The sequence below is a fragment of the Zootoca vivipara genome, chromosome 6 (genome assembly GCF_965207765.1).
Source record: "Zootoca vivipara chromosome 6, rZooViv2.hap1.1, whole genome shotgun sequence".
Classification (NCBI taxonomy): Eukaryota; Metazoa; Chordata; class Lepidosauria; order Squamata; family Lacertidae; genus Zootoca; species Zootoca vivipara.
The window spans coordinates 63428329-63444785 of NC_142589.1; the positions used below are offsets into that span (position 1 = coordinate 63428329).

The 16457-nt window shown below is 46.3% G+C and overlaps 1 long non-coding RNA gene across 3 annotated transcripts; it reads left to right on the forward strand.

Moving 5' to 3' along the window:
- Positions 1–554: 554 nt before the first annotated feature.
- Positions 555–11997, forward strand: LOC148685376 (uncharacterized). Of its 3 annotated transcripts, XR_015950637.1 has the most exons (4): positions 555–1617; positions 2710–2784; positions 3407–3516; positions 5046–11997. It is a non-coding gene; the product is annotated as an uncharacterized LOC148685376 (long non-coding RNA). The 3 variants fall into 3 exon arrangements; XR_015950638.1 differs by lacking the exon at positions 3407–3516; XR_015950639.1 differs by lacking the exon at positions 3407–3516 and having other exon boundaries at positions 7857–11997.
- Positions 11998–16457: the final 4460 nt, after the last annotated feature.

Consider the following 16457-nt stretch of genomic DNA (forward strand, 5'->3'; position numbering starts at 1 on the left):
GGCTTTCAAGAGCTGCATAAAATTAAGGAAAAGGGATGTCTCAAGCTCCATAGCACTGTTGGGATCATCTTTGCATTGGCAGGCGCCAACACAGGAGGTAGAAAATATTGGGTGATGGTGAATCGTGGGAACCTGGGTAGAAAACGTGGGGTGGCTCCTTTCTGCTGCAACTTCAGCCACTTTGAAAGGGGGAGCAGGCTTGTCGGCTCTCCCCCCCCCCGGCCACCTTGGAGGAGGGCTTGGAACAGCTATGGGGGCAAGGTAGAGCTGGAAGCAGCAGAGGCTGAGTAGGAGCCTATTCAGGAAGGTGCTGCAAATCAGGCACTGTTTTCACAAATGGGAGCACTCCTTACCCAACCCAAAGGAGCCCATGTTTGTACACCAATGTTTCTGCAAGGTGAGCAAGTCTCATTAGTGAGCACGCCATACCTCCCCTTTAAAATTTTGGTGGGAGGGGCAGAACCACTTGTTGGGACATCTTCATTGCTACCACCCAGGCCTGAACGTCTTACCTTGCTCTTGAACTTCTGAACCATGACTTCTGAGCCTTGTGTCTGCTGCCTGTACTGTGGTTTTCCTGAATAATGAACCCTTACTTATTTGTAGGTAAGAGCTTCTGAGATGGGAGCTGTGACAACGGCAAGCTGTGCTCAGAGCTGTTCTTCCAAATGTACGCATAGTAGCCATGTCTTACAGCCACCTTCTTCAGATGATGCGATTGTAGCTGTACATATTAGGGCTGTGAACTGCCCCATCCCACCAGATCCAGGCAGTCCAGGGGCTTACTGGAACTCAGCAATACAGTCATACCTCGGTTTAAGTACGCTTCGGTTTGAGTAGTTTCAGTTTAAGTACTCTGCGGACCTCTCTGGAACGGATTAATCCACTTTCCATTACTTTCAATGAGAAAGTTCACTTCAGGTTAAGTATGCTTCAGGTTAAGTACGGACTTCCGGAACCAATTACACTCATACTTCGGGTTAAGTGTACCCCCCTACTGGAGTATGGGGGCAGGGCTTACACTGACCTTACACTGACCCTGGTCCACCCAGTGGCAGGCGGGGTCAGAGGCAAAAGTGGGTGTAGCAATGAAGGTAAATCTTTCCTTTGTACAGTTGATCTCCTATTCTCATCCACACATCCCTCTCTGTCCCCCACCCAGGCAAGCAAGTGACAATTATCAGCGTGCAAGGACACACTCAGGGCCGTCTTAAACGCCCCTGCCGCTGTGGTGCGCCGGATCTCTCCGACGCCCTCCCACTCCGTTTCCCAGCACGGTGGGCGGGTGGGCGCAGCGGCGGGCAGGCAGGCACAGCGCGATCTCTCTGGCGCCCTCCCGCCCCGTTTCCCAGCGCGGTGGGTGGGTGGGCGCTGCGCGCAGCGCGGCTCCCACAGGCGCAGCTGCGCGGCGGACCGGCGGACCGGCCGGTCAGCGGGCGGGCGCAGCTCGCGGCGCCTTTCTGGCAGGCCGGCGCCATGGTGCCCTGCGCCACCGGGGGTCTACCTAGAGCCGGGCCTGGACACACTCCAGCTTCCAGACCAACCCCAAGATTGCAGTAATCCAGCCATGAGGTTGCCCTGCATGGACAACTGAATGGATGCATTTAAGTATAGATAGTGAGTTCATTCTATGTTTGCTAAATGGTTTGGTTTTGTCCTATTTGAATTGACTGATGTTTGGTCAACTGACTTCCCCACCCTGTGCCTTGGATTTTGCTATGTGACTGTTCATTGTAATCTGCTTTAAGCACTGCTAAGGGTGACATATAAAGTAAATCAATGCATCAATCATTGCTCATGGTTCCACAGTCAGGTGGGTACATCTCAGTAGCTGGGGCCAGCGTGCGTCTCTCTAGGGTGGTGGAGCAACATCACAAGAGAGGAGAGGTTGTTGTCTTCTCCCTCCCTCATTTCACATCACTCCACATCTTTGCCTTCCATGATAACGTAAATGTTTGCTACCAGAAAGGTGGATGACTAGTGAAGTCAATATATGTCAGCTGCGGTTCCCCACACACCACCATCAATGAAGAGGAGAAGGAAGGAAGGCAGCAGCTGGCATCCTTGTCAAGCCAAGAGGTATGTTTGTCATGCATGCCTTTCAAGGATGCCCTCGCCGTTCAACCCGCTCACCAAATGATCCATGCCTGTTAATTATTTGCCTGATGGAAGACAAGTCTGTTATGAAGAGTGTTTAATTAATTAGTGTTTGTTTCCTGGATAATTGCTTACCCGGCAGAAACTTGGCATAATTGGCTGCTCTGGGTCATTTTGCACTCAACAGCAGCTATTACTCAAGGAGGCAGGGAGGATACGGGTTGCGCATACTGGATGGGGCTGAACTGTTGAGGGACCAGGTTTTAACTCCAGAAAGCAAATTGATTCTTTCTGCCAGTGTGACTTCCTGGCTTCCTGGATATTGTGGTATTGCAGGGGTCCCCAAACTAAGGCCCGGGAGCCAGATGCAACCCAATCGCCTTCTAAATCCGGCCCACAGACAATCCAGGAATAAGCATGTTTTTACATGAATAGAATATGTCCTTTTATTTAAAATGCTTCTCTGGGTTATTTGTGGGGCATAGGAATTCATTCATTCCCCCCCCCCCAAAAAATATAGTCTGGACCCCCACAAGGTCTGAGGGACAGTGGACCGGCCCCCTGCTGAAAAAGTTTGCTGACCCCTGTGGTATTGTTTTGTTTTGTTTCCAGATGTCCTGCTTTTCAAATAGAGATGGCTGGATCTGCCTCGACTGATTTCTCTCAGGGTCTTGTTCTTTCCCACTAGTAAGTTCAGTTTTCTTCATTGCCACATCAATTGTGGTGTTAAAAAATCCATGTAAAATTTCGCACACATTTTAAGGCATTTTTTGCCTAACACACACATTGTTGCAAGGAATTACATCTATTATAATGCATTGTTAATCAATCTAAATACCAAAAGAAGCAATTATTTAATAATACATTTGAACATGATTTTTGCTAATACAAGCTTTTTAGGAAACGTTTCCTTTAATATGTATGCTTTTTGGTTGGAGGATAAACAACTCACTGCTTTCCCAAATGTTGTTGCTGGAACCTCAGTGAAGGTGAACTTAATCAGAACATGGGGGGAAACATGTTGTAGCTCAGTGGCAGAGAAACTTGCCTCTCCAAGGAAAGTAAAAGGTAAAGGGACCCCTGACCATTAGGTCCAGTTGCGGACGACTCTGGGGTTGCAGCGCTCATCTCGCTTTACTGGCCAAGGGAGCCGGCGTACAGCTTCCGGGTCATGTGGCCAGCATGACTAAGACGCTTCTGGCGAACCAGAGCAGCACATGGAAATGCCGTTTACCTTCCTGCCGGGAGTACTGCTACACAAAAAACCTGCCTTCCAATTTCTCAAAAGTTTTCTATCTTAACAACATAGGAAGCTACCTTCTACTGAGCCAGACCATTGTGGTGCATCCAGCTCTTGGGACATTCCCAGCCAAACCTGGAGATGCCAGGGATTGAACCTGGGACCTTAAGAATACATACGTATGTAATTTTACTTGTATGCCACCTTTCCACAGTTCAAAACATGCTCAAGGGGGCTTACAACACAAAAAACCACATAATCCAAGTAGTAATAAGCAATAAATAAATAAAGGTACAGAAAGCCAACAGGAACAATCCCCCCCAAAAAAACCCACAACACCCCATCTTGAGTCAGACCATGGCTCCATCTAGCTCAGTATTGTCTATGCCAGGCATGTCCAAAGCTGAACAAAGCCCCTTAAAAACAGGGCTTTCCTCCTCCCTAAATAAAGCACAACAACTTTGACCTCAACCCCCAAAAAGGGGGTAGATCACTGCCAGTTTTTAACTCTGTGAGTAGATCGCAGTCTCTTGGGAGTTGGCCACCCCTATACTGACTGGCAGCAGCTCTCCAAGCTTTCATGCAGGACTCTCTTCCAGCTCTACCTGGAGATGCTGGGGATTGAACCTGGGACTTTCTCCATGCAAAGCAGATGCTCTACTTTGGGCTATGACCCTCATTTCAAGTAATCTGGATCTAGGACCAGCATCAGGGGGTGGTGTTTTCAGGCATGGCCCACTGCTGAGCCTGCTGAGCCCCAGAGCCCTTCAGGGATGGAAGAGAGCCATTTTTCCATCCCTGAAGGGCTGTCACCTGGATGATGGAGCAAGCTTGTTTTCTGCTGCCCCGGAGGGTAGGACCCAAACTAATGTATTCAAAAGACAAGAAAGAAGATTCCAACCATTAGGAAGAATGCTTTAATGGTGGCAACTATTTAACAGTGGAAGATGGTGGACTCTCCTTAGTTTGAGGATTTTGGATGGCCATCTGTCTATTATTTAGCCATGATTCCTGCATTTGCAGGGGGTTGGATTAGATGGCCCCTTCAGCCGATTCTATGAGAAATGAGGAAAAAAACAAAACTGGCATATTCATCCTTTGAGAACATTCAGGTAACAGGTGAATATGAGTAAATAGAATTTGAGTCACAGTGGCTTCTGGACCAGGAAAGAAAAGATTCATGTTGTCTTAAAAGGAGAATGGATGTGCTTCATAAATGAATCTAGACTTTTTTGGATCAGTGATAAGACCTCTGAGAGCAGCAGAAACCATCAACTGTGACCCTTCAGAAATGAATTCTGCTCTCTGACCAGGAGAAAGCTGAACCGCTGACACCTGCAGAATGGGGGGGGGGGAATGAGAAGAGTGTCCCAAACACTTGATGGAAAACATGACATACAGCGGAGAGAACAATTTTTCATCCTTGAGAAGGGAAGTTAGCACAGCCTTATTAAGAACATAAGGAAAGTCCTACTGGATTGGACCAAAGGCCCATCAAGTCCAGTGTTCTATTCTTACATCAGTCAATGGGATGCCCATGGGAAGTCCACAATGGAAAAGTAATCTCACACTCTGTGCCCTCAGAGTTTTGGCTTTTTCCTAGCTACTCCAAGGGAGAGAGTCATGACATTTATTTCTGAGTCAAGTGTGGGTGGACATGGGAGCATTTATCAAAGGACTTTACAACCAACTTTTCTATTTTTCTTAGGTTCCCAAACCAAGGAACGATGTTTGAACATTTGTATCCCATTGTGCATTAGAAATCCCAAGGCAATGTCAAGTAATGTCCCTAAGAATCAGTACAATAAAACCAGAAAATGCACAATGTCCACACCGGATAATACCAATATTCAAAGCAAGGGAATAATGGTAGCAAATGCCTGAGGAAAGAAATAAGTCTTCAATGGGTGCCTAAAACTATTCAGCACTTGCCTGATGTCTATGAGGCATACAAATGAGTACCAGTGCGGTTGGACAAGCAAACCAAGGTCCTGGGCTCCATGCCGCCCTAGGGGGCTGAGAGGACTCAGCCATTATAAGAGGAGAAGGGGCTACCTCTTCCCTTAAATGTATTAGGCAGCTTATTTGTGATTTAAAAGAAGGGGTTTACATTGCCCACAGCAGCACACGCCCCTCTGTGTTTGTCCTGTTTATTATTACTTTATATCTGGAGGGAGACAGTATCTGCAGCAGTGACCAGAGGAGGAATGACCATCAGGAGGGGCACAGAGAGAAGAAACGCCATGGTGCGTCTGCATCAATACCCCCAGATGCCTTCATCTGCCCCGGCTGCCTTAAAACATGTCTCTCCTGTATCATTCTCTACAGCCATTCCAACAGTTTGACTTCACCTGCAATGGCACACTCTTCCATTTTCTCTTGAGATAGACTGATGCCAACAACAATTTATATCCCTTTCCTTCAAGATGGCATTCCTTCAAGATCTCCTTCCCCATGTTTTATCCTCGCAACAACCATCAGGCGGAGTGCCAATGACTTCACAAAATCACCCAGGGAGCTTCAAATCTGAGTGAGATTTGAACCCTGGTCTCTCTGGTCCTAGCCCAACTCTCTAACCACTACACCACATTGGATCTCAGGATCTTCAGAGTGGCACAGCACAATATGACATGGCATCCCTAGTTTTATATTACCCGTCCCACAGCCTCGTAAAAAAAAGGTAAAGGACCCCTGGACAGTTAAGTCCAGTCAAAGGAGATTATGGGGTTGCAGCACTCATCTCGCTTTCAGGTCGAGAGAGCTGGCGTTTGTCCACAGACAGCTTTCCAGGTCATGTGGCCAGCATGACTAAACCACTTCTGGTGCAACAGAACACTGTGACGGAAATCAGAGTGCACGGAAATGCCATTTACCTTCCCACCGCAGCTGTACCTATTTATCTACTTGTACTGGTGTGCTTTCGAACTGCTAGGTTGGCAGAAGCTGGGACAGAGCAACGGGAGCTCACCTCGTCACTGGGATTTGAACCACCGACCTTCTGATCGGCAAACCCAAGAGGCTCAGGTGTTTAGACCACAGCGCCACCCGCATCCCTCATAACTAGCCTGCTGCCATCAGGTGCTGAGGAGAACGTTATGCCGTTACCTGTATTGAAATAAGATTCAGCTGCCAGTCTAGTCAGCTTCTGTACAGGAATGCCAGGTGCAGACAGCATAAGGCTAATTTCCTTCTAACAACATCTACACTGCCCTTTGACCGACCTAGCACTTGGCAGTAGCTACCATTTATTACAACAGTTGTGAACAGCACTTGATTCAATAAGGAAAATCCTTCTCCTCCTCCAGCAACCTCTTCTTGCATTTCAATAGTCAAAGTGCTGTACTGTCAGGGAGGGTGCCATAGTACCTCTGCGTCAAAATATATGGCACCAAAGCAGATGGTATCAGCATGCTGGGCGGGGGGGACGGGACCCCAGCTTTGCAGGAATACAAACACTTAAAAATCAATAAATCCAAACGTGGGACCCCCACACTCAAATGCCCAGTGAAGAAGGACTGGGCATGCTTAGGGGTCACTAGTGGAATGTTGAGTTTCTGCTGTAAATGAAAACTTGGGACCTTTTGAACTTGTGGGGTGAGCAAATAGCAACTTACCAATTTAAGGAACTTCTTGTGCTGGCTGCATGGGCCCCAAGATGCAAGACGCTACAGGACTTAAACTTCTCGTTGCAGACAATAAATATGTGGACTCTTGACTATTTCGGGGGGGGGGGGGTGGGACTTGCAAACTTTGCATTTCTAAATGGTAAGGAAGACATGGAACACTCCTGTGTCTTTTGGTTGGATTTCATTTCTTATGTGTCAAATTCATTTATACAAAGCTCTCTTCTTCCACCACATTGCAAATTTTGGCTTTCATGATGTATTTTTCTGCTTTGCTTTTTCTATGTGATCTGCTCACTACACTATTTATCTGCAAGATCCAAGCTCTGTACCGCTCCTCTGTTTTGTAACTTTAATTGCATTTTTGTTTTGATGCAGGTAGGTAGCCGTGTTGATCTGACGCAGTCAAAAAAAATTTTTAAAAAAAATCATTCCAGTAGCACCTTAGAGACCAACTAAGTTTGTCATACCGTAGGTATGAGCTTTCGTGTGCATGCACACTTCTTCAGATACACTGAAACAGATGTCACCAGACCCTTATGAATAGTCAGAGGGTGGGGGTGGGGGTATTACTCAGAAGGGTGGTGGGAATGGGTGATTGGCTGATAGGAGTGGTAAACCTGTTGATGACTGTTAACGACTGTTAATGACTGCAATTGGTCTTGCAGGAAAAAGCTTTCTTTAGCACCTCACCCCTTGCAAACATAGTTGGTCTCTAAGGTGCTACTGGAAGGATTTAATCTTTGTTTTGTTTTGATGTTAATTTAAAAAGCACCAAAAAGAAAAGGAGTGAATTTGTGTAATTAATATCCTGGAGGAAACCATGGCCAGCAAGTACATTGATGAGGAACACCCCTGAGAGGAGGTGAGGAGGTGATGTGACCTTTCTATTACAGGTTCCCCACTGGTCTATCTCTGTTTCTGGTGTGGCGAGGGAGGCCCGGACTTCAACTGCAGCAGCAGCAGCAGAGAGGGAACTCAAACAGGCCATCTCAAACCTGGTCCAAGGATGCTCAGCAGCATTGCTGACAGTCGAAACAGGTTGCCTGTGTGAGGTGACTTGCAACCGTGCTCTCCGTTTAATATCCCTCCTGCGATCAGTACCTGTGCCGGGGGAGATCTTAGCCGTGATTGCATTCTGGTGTTTTTGTACAATCTCAGCAAATGAGGCATGCCTCGGCGGTTCTCCGAAGCCGGCCTCGCAACACTCAGAACACACAATCTGCTCCCTTCCCTCCAGTAATCAATGCAAGTCAGCACGGCACGCATCACCTCTGCTCCGCTGAAACTGCTGGTGGGCGGAAAACCTCAGCTGCTCACTACGGATATATGCATATATATCCTCCAAGGAGGGATCCTTAGAGATGTAGGGGTTGAGCAGTTTCTCAGATCCATGCTGTGCTCCCGCCCCTTGCGTAGCAGCTTTCGTCTCATAGCCATCTGTGCCAGGAGGACACAAATTACTCTGGTGGCGAGCGTGTGGCCCTTGATGGTGCTGGACTATAACTAAGGGCTGCTATATTTAACTGAAAGCGCAAAGCAAAAGGAAGTGAGAACCAAATTGAGAATACAACCATTTGCAATATTTCTCCACCAGGCACCTGCAACAGCAATCCTGAGAATTTAAAAGGAAATTAAGAGGTAGCCTTTGGTTGTAGCATGTCTGCAATTAGGTGCTCTGCTCAACGATCAAACAGGTCCCTGATACCGTATTTAATGGCAACTCCCTTGCTTGCTTCAGGATAAGCAACCCTTGCCGATTTATTCTTTCAAACAGCTCCACAATGACTCATCCCCACCCAGCCAAAGAATAATTTAAATTTCCAGTCACATCTGGAACTATTAGCCACTTTCATGTTTTATCAAGATCTTCTATTTGCAAAATCTTTGCCGGAGGATACATTGCTATTATTTTAAAGGGAGAGAAGTGGTCTCTCCAGTCCATTGCCTGGGTGAATGAGTTTCCATAAACAGCTTTGTCTTCTCCCCCCCCCCTCTCCCACCCACCCCCACTTTCTTCTGCATTATCTCTGCACTGCTATCGGTTAGCAATCATCAATTTTAAGAACTTTGTGCGCTGTGTTTACCTCTATGTTCTGCTTCATTTAAAAAAGTATCCATAGAAGAGAGCAAGTTCATCCCTTGATGTTTCAGTGATACAGATAATCTTTGTCATTCAATCTTTGCATCAGCTCGTGATGTTCTCTGGGTTCTGCATAAATATCAATTCAATAGCCTTTTTCCTTTTACGGGGTGGGGCAGGAAAGCATTGGTGACTGGTCCATTAGGGCAAAATGGGGTACTCCCTCACCAACTTCAGTCTATTCTCAGTGAGCCCCCACCTGCCTTCCCTTTTACCTATAACCAGTGCGGGGGGGGGGGGGGGATTGCCTGGCAGTTTCTTCCTCTTTAGGCTCATTGTTGCCTCATTACAGTGGTACCTCTACTTACGAATGTTTCTACTTACGAACGGAGCTCCGTCCGCCATCTTGGATGCGGTTTAGATAGGATTTTTTCTACTTACGAATTTTTTCTCCCAGTGCATTCCTATGGGATTCGATTTACAATTTTTTTCGACTTACGAATGTGCATTAAATTCGTAAGTAGAATTACCACTGTATCTCCCTCAGGGGAGAGGGATGGGGGAAAACTAGAATTATTTGACCCTGCCTGTCATTGACTCTAGTGCAGGGGTAGGTAACCTAAGGCCTGTGGGCTGGATGCGGCCCAATCGCCTTCTCAATCCGGCCCACAGACGGTCCGGGAATCAGCATGTTTTTACATGAGTAGAATGTGTCCTTTTATTTAAAATGCATCTCTGGGTTATTTGTGTGGCCTGCCTGATGTTTTTACATGAGTAGAAAGTGTCCTTTTATTTAAAATGCATCTCTGGGTTATTTGTGGGGCCTGCCTGGTGTTTTTACATGAGTAGAATGTGTGCTTTTATTTAAAATGCTTCTCTGGGTTATTTATGGGGCATAGGAATTCTTTCATTATTTTCCCCCCAAAATATAGTCCGGCCCACCCCATGGTCTGAGGGACGGTGGACCGGCCCATGGCTTAAAAAGGTTGCTGACCCCTGCTCTAGTGCTACCTACTGTTAGGCTTCCTGCCTTCTGCCCTACCAGTCCCAAATGTGTGTGGAAGAGGTATTTGTGCTTTTCACTAAAGTCACATCTACAGACAAAATGCCTTGTGGTCCCAGATGCCCTTTTGACTATATACCAGCAGCCTCATAGCCAGCATCACTTGAGAATTCTAAGAAGTTGGGGGGGGGGAGGACAACCAGTGCCATCCTCCATCTTGATTCAAGATGGTATCCCACCATGCCCAAACAGCAATAAAAACCTGCTCCTTGATCTCAAGAGCCACCATTAAAAATTGGGTTACACTCTCCTAGGAGCTGTCAACACAAGTGCAGTTTGGAAAGCTTTTGTTTGCCATCTTGATTTAAAACGGTGTCCAATGGTATTGAAACATAGGCCCCAAACAAAACACTCTGCTCCTCAATCTCAAGAACTGTCCAGCCAAGAACACAACTTTTCAAAATACAGAGAAGACTTAAAAGAATTAAACTCTGTGGAATCAAACCAAAGGCCTGTGTCAGGGATGGGGAGCCTGTGGCCCTTCAGAGGTTGTTGGACTACAACTCCCATCAGGCTAGCCAGCATGGCCAATGCTCATGGATGGGGGTGTTGTAGTCCAGCAACCTCTGGAGGGTTACAGATTCCCCCATCACTGCTCTAAGTTACTCGGCACTTGAGCAGGCCAATTCCCTATTAAGAACATAAGAAGAACCTGCTGGATCAGGTCCAATGGCCCATCGAATCCAGCATCTTGTTCTTACAGTGACCAGCCCGTGGGAAACCCACAAGAAGAACCTAGGCACCAGAACGCGCTCTCCTCCTGCAGTTTCCAGAAACCAGTGTTCAGGAGCATTACTGCCTCCGGCTGTGGAGGCAGAGCAGAGCCCATATGGCTAGTAGCCATTGATCGCCTTCTCCTCTGTGAATTTGCCACTCCTCTTTTAAAGCCATCCAAGTTGGGGGCCATCACTGCGGGTGAGTTGTGTTGTTTAACAATGTGCTGATTTTCTTATATTGTTTTTGAATCTTCCCACATTTAGCATCATTGTATGTCCCCACCCCCATCCCCCCAAATGTCCTATTTCCTCTCCCCCCAACTGACCCCTTAACATTCTGTACATCATGGAAGCTCACAGGTCTTTGTCAGGCTGATGTGCTTTTGTTTTGTTTTGTTTTGATGTCTTCAAATTTACAAACTTATATTCTTCTGTATATTTAGGGGAGCTCCCTGAAATTTAAGTAATACCGTCTTATTTTGCAGTTGCCTCATTTTGCTCCCAGGCTGATAGGGACCCTCCTAAACAGCTGTTAGTACAAACAAGGAAGGACCCACAAGGAAGGTGTCAACAGGTGTGTTTTTTAAGTTGGACTGTAGTGAACATTGCATTGTAAAGGTTAGAGATGGTAGATTAGGATGCTGCATTCTGTCACTACAATTCTCTCTCTCTCTCTCTCTCTCTCTCTCTCTCTCTCTCTCTCTCTCTCTCTCTCTCTCTCTTACACACACACACACACAGAGGAACCACCAATCACTATCATCATTGAAAACAAAAATAATAGTGATCGGTGGTCCCTGCTTCTGGCAATTGATTCGAGCAGCTGTGTACACCTTAGCATAGATGAGGATGATACAAACTCAACATCATTCTCTCATGCAGAGCAAGCCAAAAGATTAATAATGAACAGGCATTCCTATTCTAGGTTCTAAAGCTGCTATAATTCAGATGTGTTGTAAGACTCCCTCAAGCAAAAAGCAGGAGGCAGGAAGGAAGAAGGAAGAGAGCAAATGAGTAAAAGGCAACCAAATTTATCAAGGGGCTGGAGCAAGAAACGGGTGAATGTGTTAGCTTTTGTTTTTTCTTGTATTCTTAAGTTCAGTTCTCCACATTTCCACACCAGTTTGTGATAATGTAATTATAAAGCAATAATAATTAAATATAAATCAAATCCATCACCATTTTAGTGTGGATTTCTCCAAAACATACACATTTTTGAATGCAATTTTGCCAGATATCCACATTTTTGCAAAGTAATTTCCCCTAATGTGCTGCATTTGGTATGCTATTTTCACAAATTTGCACTCTAGACTTGGGGCAAGGCAGATACCTATGTTCCCAAAGTTGGCAATATTTGAGGCTTTTTAATGAAAGTGGGAAAGGTGAATAAGGGGACTGGTGGTGGGATGAAGATGAGTGGTCAGAGATAGAAGGAGCAGACTGGGAGGAGGAAGTGTCAGGAGCAGAGGAGGTAACAGGGCTTCGTGAGCAGGGAGAGTCTGACAGAGAGCAGTCCAAACTCTGATGCTGAAGCAGAGGCTGGAGAGGAGGTTGGTTAACAAGCAGAGTTGAGGCAGGCTGCTGAAGAATCCAGGGAGTCTCCCCCTCCTGCTGTGACCAGCTTGCCTCTGGTCTCCTAGAGCATGCAGAGAAATGAAAAGAGCAAAGGTTGGTTGTGTGCAGGTGCAGTTTGTGATTGCTTGGGAAAGACTCTGGAAAGGAGGAGCCTTAGAAAGTGGTGGGAAGGCATGGAACATCAGTCCTTGCAACTGCCTCACTGGGGCAAGACCTACTGGGACGAGTTGCTGGGATCACTAGGCCTGCACTGTTTTGGTTTCTGCACTGACATCGTGGTGTTTTTTTTATTGCTGACCTATACTTGACTCTGGCCCCTGACACTGGCCCTCTCTGAGACATTGGGCATTGCACCTGGAACTTTCCGCTTGCAACACGCAACACAGATGCTCTTCCACTGAGCTATGGTCCTTGCTTTCATTGGATCTTTTTTGAAAACACTGGTGTATGACATGGTCCCCAAACAGCACCCTGCAACAGACACTCAGCTTCCTTCTAATGAATACACACTGCAAGAGCCGTTACTGGGGGGCGGGGGGCGGAGAGGGGATCTGGCAGAATTTGACAAATAAAATGCAAAAACAAATCAGTATTTGGTGGCTGACAGCTTATGAGATTTCGTTTTCAAAGCCTGCCAACAAGTTTGCAAAGATGTCAAAAGTATAAAGCACTCTGGGGGAGGGAGGAGAGTTAAACACTTGACATCCAAAATTCAAATGTATATTTATATCCCAAATCATTCATTCAGAGCTTGAAGGCCAAGAAGCAGAAGAATCCTTGGAATTTTGGAGTACCGTATTTGTCAGTGTACCTATGAGCCAAAGACCATTGCCCTGCAAAGAACAATATCAGAGCTGCTTTCCTCTGTAAAAAGGGAGACTACCTTCCAGCCCTCCAGATGTCGCTGGAGTCTCATCAGCCTAAGCCAGGATAGCCAAGGTTCCCCCTGCTAATGTATAGAAGTATGTAAATAATGGGAAGGCCCCTATCAGAATCCATGGCACTGATCCAACAATGTGCCTATGCGGCTGTGTTTTATGAAAGCAAGATCTGCCCTGACCAAGGAAGGTAAAGCAGGGAGGACAAATCTAGGCCCCCAACATAGCCAAGCCTGGCAGGACAGCTTACTCTAGGGCAGGCTTCATCAACCTTCCTCAACCCTCCAAATGTTTTTGGCCTACAACTCCCATGATCCCTAGCTAGCAGAACTAGTGGTCAGGGATGATGGCAATTGTTGCCTCAAAACATCTGGAGGGGCGAGGTTGAGGAAGCCTGCTCTATGGTATTAACCCCTTCATACATTAATTAAAAACTTTTGCATGTTGGTAATCTGAAGCTGCTTATCCCACACATGCCTCATCTGGATATTTTTTTATAAAATAAAATAAAATTCCTCAACCAATTGTGACAAATGAATGATGCAAATTCTGAATGCAAATATGCCTGATTTGCATTTTCATCACACAATATGGGGTTTTGGGTTGTGAGATGGGGCATTAGCCCAGAAATCTGGTTCCCCAGATGATGTGTGTGCTGCAATTGCAAACTGGCTCTGGTGTACATCTCCCCCATAAACCTCCCGTGAACCCTCAGTGAATCTTCAGTGAAAGGACGCAGCTCGCTGGAGACAGACTCCCATCCTACAAAGTGTTCCAATTTGTTCAGCTCAGCACCGCCATCAGGCATTGTGTCTGACCTCAGCCCAAATGTTCATCTGGGCTCTAATGAGCTCTTCAGAGAAGACGTATTAGTCATTCTGCAAACGCAAAGGGCCTTTGCATGCTTATTAACGCTCATTAGTGGGAATCAGGAGTGCTGGAATAGGACACAGAAACAAGACTCTATTAAATGCCACTACCGTTTCGCCTAATCTCCAAGCAAATAGGAACCGGACCAACGTGGAGACATGCAATCAAAGCTCAAGAGGAGCAGAGCCCATAAACCCAGCCCCCTTGGGAGATGCAGTATCTGTGTTTTAGAATAAAAAATAGCCTCTCCCAATATGCTGGCTCCCACAACTGGACTGCAAACTCTCATCATCCATTCCTGAATGTTGAGCCATGTTGAGTTTTGAGTCCAAAACAACTGGAAGGCTCCAGGTTGAGGAATGTTGGCATGCAAGCTTGTTTGCCTCAGCCCCAGTTCAAAGCACAGGTAAGACAAGCCCTCTTGTACAGACCCCCAGTGTCAGGGCCCCAATCCAGGCGAGTGGGGGGCAAATTAGGCCAACCCAGGGACCAACTCCTCTGTCCCAGATCTGGCCCCAGAACAATACAAGGGATGGGGATAATGTTTAATTAGGGTTTTTAATCTCTAATGAGACAGATTATCTCCTTTCCCTGCCCCCTGAGAGCAGGAGGATTCCCAGTCAGATGGGTGGGGCATAAATAATCATCATCACCATCAGCATCATCATCGTCCAGTGGGGTGCTGCTCCTTTGTGAGAGGCTTCTCTGTAAAGCAGTAGCATCCTGCAGGACGAAAGACTCTGCTTACTAGATGAAAAGCGCTCCCCGTCCCTCAGAATCCCCGCCTGAGGCAGCAGCCCTGATGCTTCACATAGTCCAATGGCCAGTTCTGGGTGGGCATTTGGTCCGGGACCTGGAGGGGCTGCACCCAAACACTGTTACCTACAGTTCAGTGGTTCACCAGATGGGAGAGCTTCACATAGATCCAGCAGCTCGCAACAAGCAACGAAGGCATTGTGTTGCGTGAGAAAAGAATGATCATGATAATTAATGCAAACCAGGCATTTCCTTCTTTCTTCCATCCAGAAAGAGGAAATTCCTCTCTGGACCTGCTACCCAAGTTTCCCATGCCTCAAAGCAAGAGGGTGTAAGCCATGGGTAGGCAAACTAAGGCCCGGGGGCCAGATCCGGCCCAATCGCCTTCTCAATCCGGCCCACGGACTGTCCGGGAATCAGCGTGTTTTTACATGAGTAGAATGTGTGCTTTTATTTAAAATGCATCTCTGGGTTATTTGTGGGGCACAGGAATTCGTTCATTTCCCCCCCCCCCCAAGAAAAATATAGTCCGCCCCCCCCCCAAGGTCTGAGGGACAGTGGACCAGCCCCCTGCTGCTGGCCCCTGGTGTAAACCTTATGCAGGTTGGGGTGTATATAAGTCTTGAAATTCAGCTGTGGTGGCTACATCAGTTTTGTTTTGTCTTTTTCTTCTCCTAGGAATTCCCCCCACCCACCCCCAATCTAATTACATCCAGTTAATTGCAAACTCTACTAATTTAATGCATCAGAAGTTTAAAGGTTTTGTGCCCACAGCAACTTTAACCCGGCGGGCTTGGCTTAAATGCCCAGCTTTGAGGAAAACGGGGAAAAAGAGGGCGAAATGAAGGGAAAGAAAACCCAATAGCAAAAAAGGAGAACTAACTCCTGACTTTGAGCCAATTTAATAAATCCACTTTGATGCCGTGAGACTCAAGCGACTGAGCTTGCAGAGTAACCCAAAAGTATTAAGTGTGCAAGTTGCATTGTTCTTGACCCAAATCCTCAAGTCAGTGTGGCTATTTTGCTTTAGAAGAGAAATAAATCTCGTTTCCCACCACCACCAAGCAAGGATCAGGAAAACCATCTGAAGATGGTTTTCAGCACTATCAGATCTAATTATCTTCTCCCTTGGAAGCTGAGACTGCATCCTGTGTAAATGGAAATTGACTATTGCCTTGAATAAGAGGAAAAACAGACCATTAAAGACCTATAAATCTGCTGTAAACCAAGACTGCCTGAGCTATTCAAGTTTGAAACAAGGGTGAAACATAAGCAGTCATACTTGCTGATTTTTATTATTTTTTAAAAAAGTTTTAAAAATATATTTTAACTAATATTTTAAAAAATGAAATTTATTGAACAGAATTAACATTTAAAGTGGAGGGGAAGGAAATTTTATTTATTTATTTATTACAGTTTATATACTACCTCCCCACCCCCAAGGAACTTAAGGCTGTGTACATGGTTCTCCCCTCCTCATTTTATCTGGGGGAGAAGAGAGGTTGGTTACACTGGGAGACTGTGAGTGGCCCAGGTTGAACTTAGTGGCTGAGTGG